General features: G+C 33.5%; 1 long non-coding RNA gene across 1 annotated transcript; it reads right to left on the reverse strand.

Moving 5' to 3' along the window:
* Positions 1-3,149: 3,149 nt before the first annotated feature.
* On the reverse strand, positions 3,150-5,868 carry LOC145626903 (uncharacterized). Its single transcript, XR_014111153.1, has 3 exons — positions 5,700-5,868; positions 3,841-4,012; positions 3,150-3,571 (listed from the first exon to the last, which is right to left on the reverse strand). It is a non-coding gene; the product is annotated as an uncharacterized LOC145626903 (long non-coding RNA).
* Between the last annotated feature and the right edge of the window lie 2,181 nt (positions 5,869-8,049).

Here is an 8,049-nt window from a genome sequence, read left to right on the forward strand (position 1 = left end):
GTCATTGGAGAGCTTGTTCAAACTTTCCTCCATTCCTTGCATTTGTTGCTGTCTCGCAGGGTCATTGACTTGAAGAGCCATGATCTTCACCATTTCAGTTACATTAGCCAAGTCTTGTCTAACTTCATTAATTTCTTATTGAGTTGCCATTATCCTCTTAGCCTTTTTCTTTTAACGGATCGGTTTATCGCAAATTAGTACTTGGATGAAAGTGTTGTCCTTGATTAGCCGACCTTCTCTTCTTAACCAAGTACTGCGGAAAGGAGAATTAGGGATATTTTTTTGTTAATTATTTGACTCAAACTTGATTCAACATGCATGGATGGAGAAAGATCATGGATAATGAGGGGAATGATATGTACAGAGGAAGTATGTAAGATGAAGGACTGTGAATGTAGAAAGTGTTTAAGAAGGAAAGTGTGAGATATGTATGGAAAGGTGATGCAAATGGAGAGATATGGAAAATTTAGGAATAGAGTGGACCCCCAATTCAAATGACGGAAAGAACGACTCATGCATGAACCTAAGACATGGTCATGGTGTACAAAGTGTGTGAATACTTGTGAGTGTAAGTGATATGTTCAAGACTCGTGTCATGACCATGGGACTAGCCTATGTGACTAGACTCAAATAAAGACTAGGTATATATTGTGACTTTTAATAAATCGATTAATTAGAATCAATGTGAAGACTCGAGCAGAAAACTGGACTGTCACCGTAACAGTAGGACTGTCGCCACACGATAAGACCCAGCGCGATGCGACAAAGTTGTCGCATTACTCTGGACACTTGTGTGTCGCGCCACAGTCCAAACTCCCGCACCATTACTAAAGCACTTGTCTAGGTCTGTTTTCAGTATTTTACTCTAAAAGGACGGCATATAGTCGTACTAAGTCAGGTTTGATCAATATATTTAGTCTCATATTAACTAATTAATTAATTAAGCAAAGTCCTTTAGTCATTATTTAATTTATTTAGACTCATTTACAAGTCAAAAAAACTGTTAGTGTAAGTACACATAGGCTATGCACAAGTATAAATGCACAAGTAGTCAAGCAAGCTGATGCAATGAGTTTGCAACCTAACCATGGCTCTAGTTCTCTAAAGTTCAGGATATGGTTTAATCAAAGAGGGTACATGGTTATGAGTCCGGATGCACCGCACGGAATCCTTACCTTTGGAAGGTTTAGCGCGAGTGGATGGGACCCCGCGAGTTAAACTTGTTTCGGTGGTTTGGTGAATTCAACAAACTCGGATGTACCCTTCGTTGCCATGAGCGTTCGATTGGGTAGATGGAGCGTGAATTCCTAGAGGGTTATGGCCATATGTAGAACACATATGGGTTCTGAAAAGTGAGAAAAACTCAATTAATAAGTAAAACCGAGCAAACAGTAATAGAACCGGTCAAAGAAGGAAGAGTTCTGGCTAGGTATTGGAAGAACGTAGCGTGAGACAACAGGGACCATCGGAAGACGATAGCCCGGTCGCACCGCGATATTGCTATCGCATCGCGACATAGCCATCGCACTGCGATGGGCAATTTTTTTTATCAGCGCCAGTTCCTACATGCCTCAGCAGCCCCCTGTGTTCTTAAAATTTCAAGTTTTCGCAGCGTTTTTTCTATTCTAGTTGTGAAAGATATTTCCCAAATTTCCAACGTGTAAAAATCCTATATTTTTTACGCATTACGAATGGTCTATCCAATGCGGAACTTTTTATCATTTGTACCAATAATGTTAATCAAAATTACGCACGTGAATACTTAGAACTTTTCGAGTCTCATCCACTCATTCTAAATTATTGCCAAAATAAATTTTAGGAATTAAAATAGAAATCCTCCCTACCGGAGTTGCCAAATACTATAGGGAATATTTCAAGCATCCTACACTTGAGCCGCACCACTTTGATCATACACTTAAGTATGGTGGCGTCCAAAGGGAAGGAAGCTAGAGAAAAAGAGTTGCCAACAAGTTTTAGGAACTTGTAAACTGTTCACGGGGTGAAGGTTACACCCCTTCACGATCCATGAGATCGCTAACTCCGTAGTGGTCTGGAACCATGATTGGATCACTACAACAAAATAAAGCAAAGGTAACAGTGCAAAACCATTGTCTAATATAAAAAAAGTGTTACCTTGTAGCTAAGGCAACACATATTTACAAGGCAACACTTATGAGGCGTAATATATGCCCCCGTTGTCTATTCATAACGCAACACATTTTTATTCAAAGACAACAATATTGAAAGCCAAGGTAAAATGATACATAAGGCAACACTGTTACAAAGAGAACAAATGAAAAATGTTGCCATCTAAGGAAATAATTCAAAAATGTTTCTAAATGTTGTCACTCCCAAGCATTTAGTAGTTAGTAAGGCTTGAACTTGTGACCTCAAAGTCAGAAGGTGAGATTCCCACCAACTCCACCAAACTATATATATATATGCTTTTTCAAACAATAGTTATGTTATTGTTATCTTTGCATGCAACAATTATTATGTTTGTTGTCTTAGACAAGAAAAAGGTAACACTTTAAGCGAATGTAGTCTTATATAGTCTCACTAGTACAAAACTAACCTTAGGTAACACCCAAAAAGTGTTACATAAAGTAGTAAAAGTGTTATTATAGACAATAGGTAACACTTTATTGGGTGATACTTCCGCCCATGTTCCCTAAGGTCTTTTGTAAGACTTTGGGTAAAGTATGGTAACATTATCATAGTGATACTATAAACCCTCTTATGTAACACCTTTATATTATTAGTATCATTTTTGAAGTGTTACTTTTTATTTCTTATGTGACACTTACTTATCTTTAGTAACATTTTAAAATCATATAGTATCACTTTGTCCGACATTATGTATCACTTTTTGAACTAATGAAACACAATGTTGATTATTAAGTAACATTTTTCAATCATCTTTTGACATATATAGTAGCACTTTATTCGAAATTATGTAACACTCTATGCAAACTAATTATTATTATTATTATTATTATTATTATTATTATTATTATTATTATTATTATTATTATTATTATTATTTTAAAAATGCGGTTTTTTTTTTTAAATTTATAAAGATAATATTAAAATTTACAACAATTAACCACGATTGTGAAATTAATATTTACTATAAACAATAATTTGAATTGATATAATTTCATATTTTCTTGTAAAAAAATTCCATATACAATCAAATAATCCAAACTAAACAAAAGCCGACTTTGTCTCTAGACCACCAAATTCAAAAACAAAAAGAGCAAAATAGCAATCAGCGCTTTTACAACACACAACATTATTAACAGTAGACAGCAGCAGCGAGCAGGACACAAATAGCGATAGCAGCAAACGATAGCAGCATTCAGCACTAACAGTGACAGCAACAACAACACTAATTGCAGATGAGAGCTCCGAACTTTTCAATCTCGGAAAAAAACGTTTATCTAAGTTAATCTTGTACTCCGTAGTATCTATCGATCTCCCCAAACATCGGCAGCTACAATATACACAAATGTGTTTCTTGTGACATCATTACTTGCTACTCCAATCCTTCATCTTGATCCATTTGATCCTATATATGTGAGAAAGCATCATATATCAAAGAACCAAAAATAAAGCATCCATGAAAATCATTAAAAGTATCACATGAGTTTTTAACGATTAGTATTGAGGCCAAGAATATAGATATATAAGCACATTCTTATAAACTACTGCTTATATAATTCACATATATATATAAACTTGAATATAGATACAACCGCATTATTATCCTTCAAATTAAAGAGCAAATGATACGTCAACCATTCAATGAAACAACATAAACCCCATCAAATTAGTTACCATCAAATTAGTTAAGGCAGCAAGGTACAGAGAACCAGACTGATCGAACACCACCAGGCTTCCGAATCCCTGATCAGCGAACGTCTCATAGTTGGTGTTCAGTGAGTTGAAAAGGGGGAAATCTGTGGTGTATAATGCAAGATTTCCGTTACATCCCAAGTTGAATGAGAACCTGCCAATCGAGAAATATATTCTAATTATAATCTCTCTCATTATTTAGTACATGATGTGCACCAAGTGCTATAAGAAACAAACCAGGAGCAAAATGTTGTGAAAAGATTTAAAGATGAAATTGAATATGTTAAGTTGTCAACTACAATCTGATTTGATCATGCTTTACCAATTTGAACAAACAGGTACACTAGAGCTAGGCACTTTGAAAGAATCACATATATGTTGTTTACCTTAGTCTATCTTGAGATTAAATCTAATAGCACATAACTTCAAAACATGAAACAACTCTGGACACAGGCAATATCAATTATATATTGTGTTAGTGTTGTTGGAGGGTATTAAGCAAGTTATATTGGAGCTGAGGTTTTTAAAGCTTTTTCCTCTCTATCTGACTTTTGCATTACAAAGCAAAACTAAATTGAAACATAAACAAAATACAAGACCAACAACCTGTGAAGTATCACTGACTTTGATGTAATAATTGTTCTTTTATTAGTAGTACTTGAAGAATGCAAAGTCAATTTTTGAGTGGATAGCATGGGCTGAATCTGTTTACAACTTCAACCCCATCATAGATGAATGGTGCAGAGAAGCACCAAAAGAACTTGATTTTAACATTATTGAGGTTTGAGGATGGTACTTAATTTCTTGAATATATTAATTGTTATAAAGTGCTAAATCTTTTCATCAATCATCATTTTTTTTTTTGCATAAATTAGTTTGTATTGATTTTAGGCATATTTTTCACTATATTAGTGCTACAACTTTTCTTTAATCATCAGCTTTGTCGCCTAACTTAGTTTGTATTTAATTCTAGGCATGCTTTTCCCTAAATATCTTCATATTTGTAGAGAATACTAGAAAGGTGGCCAGTATTCCCATGTGAAATAGCATTGAAGTTTGATTCCAAAAGTTATACATGTAATACTCTCTTAAAAGATCATAATTGAATGGTATTATATGTTAGATGCTAATATGTTTAGCTGTGACGGAGGATAATATGTCAGAGTGTATGTTTTATTTCCATCAAATTTGGTTCAAATAAGAGACAACCGGTTTCATATAGATGAGAAATTGTAAAAAAAAAAAAAAAAAAAAAAACATGAATATATTATCATAAAAATGCAGTAAACATACTTAATTAACATATTTTTCTCGATCTATTTCTTTTTACTGAAAGTTCTTTAAGTGCTGCTTACAACTTGATAACAAACAATGAAATTATAGCTTCAATTACATATGAAATTGAGAAGAACTATGAAAAAAAAAAATCAACTAAACTTACAAAAAAAAAAAAAAAAAGAATTGATATTGACGACATAAGTAAACTTATAATAATGAGAAATTGATAAAACCCAAATCATTCTGTAAGACGTAATTGTTATAGAAAAATAGAGAAAAATTACGCAAAATTAAAAGGGCAAATTCTGTAAAACTAAAATAATAATAATGAGAATACTTTTACCTGAGAATGAGAAATTCAGTAAATTGTATGGGTAAACAGGTTCGATTGAAATTCACAAGTATAATTAAAATAGTAGCAAATTCAGCAAAAAGGAAACAGATCCAATGTTTAGGGTTCTTCAAGCAAAAGTTCGAGATTGATATTGAGAGAGGTTAGGGATCGAAAATGGAAGTAGAGAAGAATTAATATGATTATGAAGAACTAAAAAAAAAATTCTTACCAACGCTACAATGGAGGAGAGAAAGCTCGTGTCCCTAGACTAGCAGCCGAAAGATGATGAGGGAGGAAGATATAGGGGCAGCGGAATGGCGGCTGAATCAAGGAAGATAATAAGAAGCAGTCGGAGCACGAAAGCGGAAGCCGTGAAAGGGGAGTTTTGTTCCTATTGCGGTTAATTGTAAAAAAAAAAATGTAAAAACCATTGTTAAGCGCTATTAATTTCTTTTATTATTGTTATGAATTGTTGAAAAAATAAATAAATAAATCTAATGTTATCTAAAATCAAAGTGTTACAAGAAAGTGATGCTTAATATGAAAGTGTTACAATCAAGTGCTACTTAATACCAAAGTATTACAGTCAAGTGCTACATAATATCAAAGTGTTACAATAGTATTACTTATAAAGTTATTAAGTTTCTATCCTTTAAAGTGATACCATGTGGTGTTATTTTAGATCATTTTTGTAGTAGTGTCTAGAGCAACACTTTTTTTTCTGTTACTTTAGTTCAAGGTAACGAATAAATATTGTTGCGTTAGATTGTTAAGAGTAACATTTCTGTAAGTGTTGCAATCTTAAGTGTTGCCTATTCTCATTTTTTTGTAGTGGATATTCGGGGATGAAGGTACAAATCCAACCTAAAAGAAATTGCCATGCCCTAAAAATAGGCCTCTACTTATTCTTCTCATATTCATGTGCGCAATCTGACTAACATACAATCAATATATTAATCCTAAACATGTTTAATCTATGTTGGTTGAATATTAAAGCACAAACAAATCTATTATTGGCGATCACTTGAAATAAAATCATATTAGCCTAAATAAAATTATTAATTATCTTAAGCGTAATTACAAGTACAAGTTCTCTATAATCCTGCAAGAGAGGTCGTGATCAAGCAATAACAATGGTATATATCAAGCAACATAACAACAATCATCATCATAATAATATTCTCAATAAAGCATAATAATATGTTAGCAAGATCCTAGACATGATACTAACCTGATTCATAACAAATCCTAGCATGTCACTAAACAATAAAAATCAAAGCTTTAATCCTAACATGATACTAACACGATAGAAGAAAATAGAAGAAAATAGAAAGCAACCTAAACATGATATAAGAAAGCAATAAAAGCATCCTAACATGATACAAGGAATTAAAATATTATAAACATGCTTTCTAAAGTTAAAGAGCAATAAAACAACTTACTTTGTTGCCTCGTATCTCTTTCTATCAAAACAATACACACGTTAGTAACTTCAATGGAAATATTAAATCAAACGATTAATTTAAATAATTGAAATAGGGATTTTGGACCAAACCCTCCGAAATTATCAACCTTTCACGTCAAGAGCGAAGACAACTTCGAGCTTGGCTAGGTGTATCTAAGACTCGTGAATGCGGTATTGTGTTTGTAAAATGGCTAGGCTAGAAAGCATGAGGGAGAAAGAACAAGCTATTGCTTAAGAGAGAGAAGAGAAAGATGATTGTTGATGATTGTGAATGAATAAAACGGGGAAATACAACCCTGTTTATAAGGAAAAAGGTCCTAAAACGATCAGAAAAAGATCAAATTTCATTCGGAGTGAAACTGCTTCCATCGCGGCAAGACAGGGTTCATCGCAACGCGATAGTTCCATGCGGCACGACAGCTCCATCGGACGCGATGACTCTGTCGTTTCGCGATGGTTCACGCGCTAACTCAAAAGCCGTATATAGTTCTTAATCTAATTAAATTAGACTAATTATTGTCCGTACTTATCTTTTAAAATCAAATTTAATTCTTTAAAAAAGCACTTGTTTTATTCCAAATAAAATTCTTTATTTTCTAAAAGATATAATTATTAATCCTAATTCCACTAGAATTCAAAATAACCTTCTAGATTATTCTAGAAGATTAAAATCAGTCCTACTTGTAGGGAATATTTCAAGCGTTAATCCCCTAGCTTGAACCCCACTGTGATCATACACTAAAGTATGGTGGCGTCCAAAGGGAAAGAAGATAGAGCAAAAGAGTCGCCAACAAGTTTTAGGAACTTGTAAACCGTTCACGAGGTGAAGGTTACACCCCTTAACGATCCAAGAGATCGTCAACTCCATAAGGTCTTGAACCAAATAAGGGTTCGGGGATGAAGGTACAAATCCAACCTAAAAGCGATTGAACCTGCCCTAATAATAGGCCTCTACTTTATTCTGATCGTATTCATGTGCGCTTTCTGACTAACATGCAATCAATAGGATTAACCCTAAACCTGTTTATCTATGTTGGTTGAATTTAATGCACAAATAAATCTATTATTGGCGATCACTTTAATTATAATCATATTAACTCTAAACAAGATTAAT

The sequence above is a fragment of the Chenopodium album genome, chromosome 4, assembly GCF_948465745.1.
Source record: "Chenopodium album chromosome 4, dcCheAlbu1.1, whole genome shotgun sequence".
Classification (NCBI taxonomy): Eukaryota; Viridiplantae; Streptophyta; class Magnoliopsida; order Caryophyllales; family Amaranthaceae; genus Chenopodium; species Chenopodium album.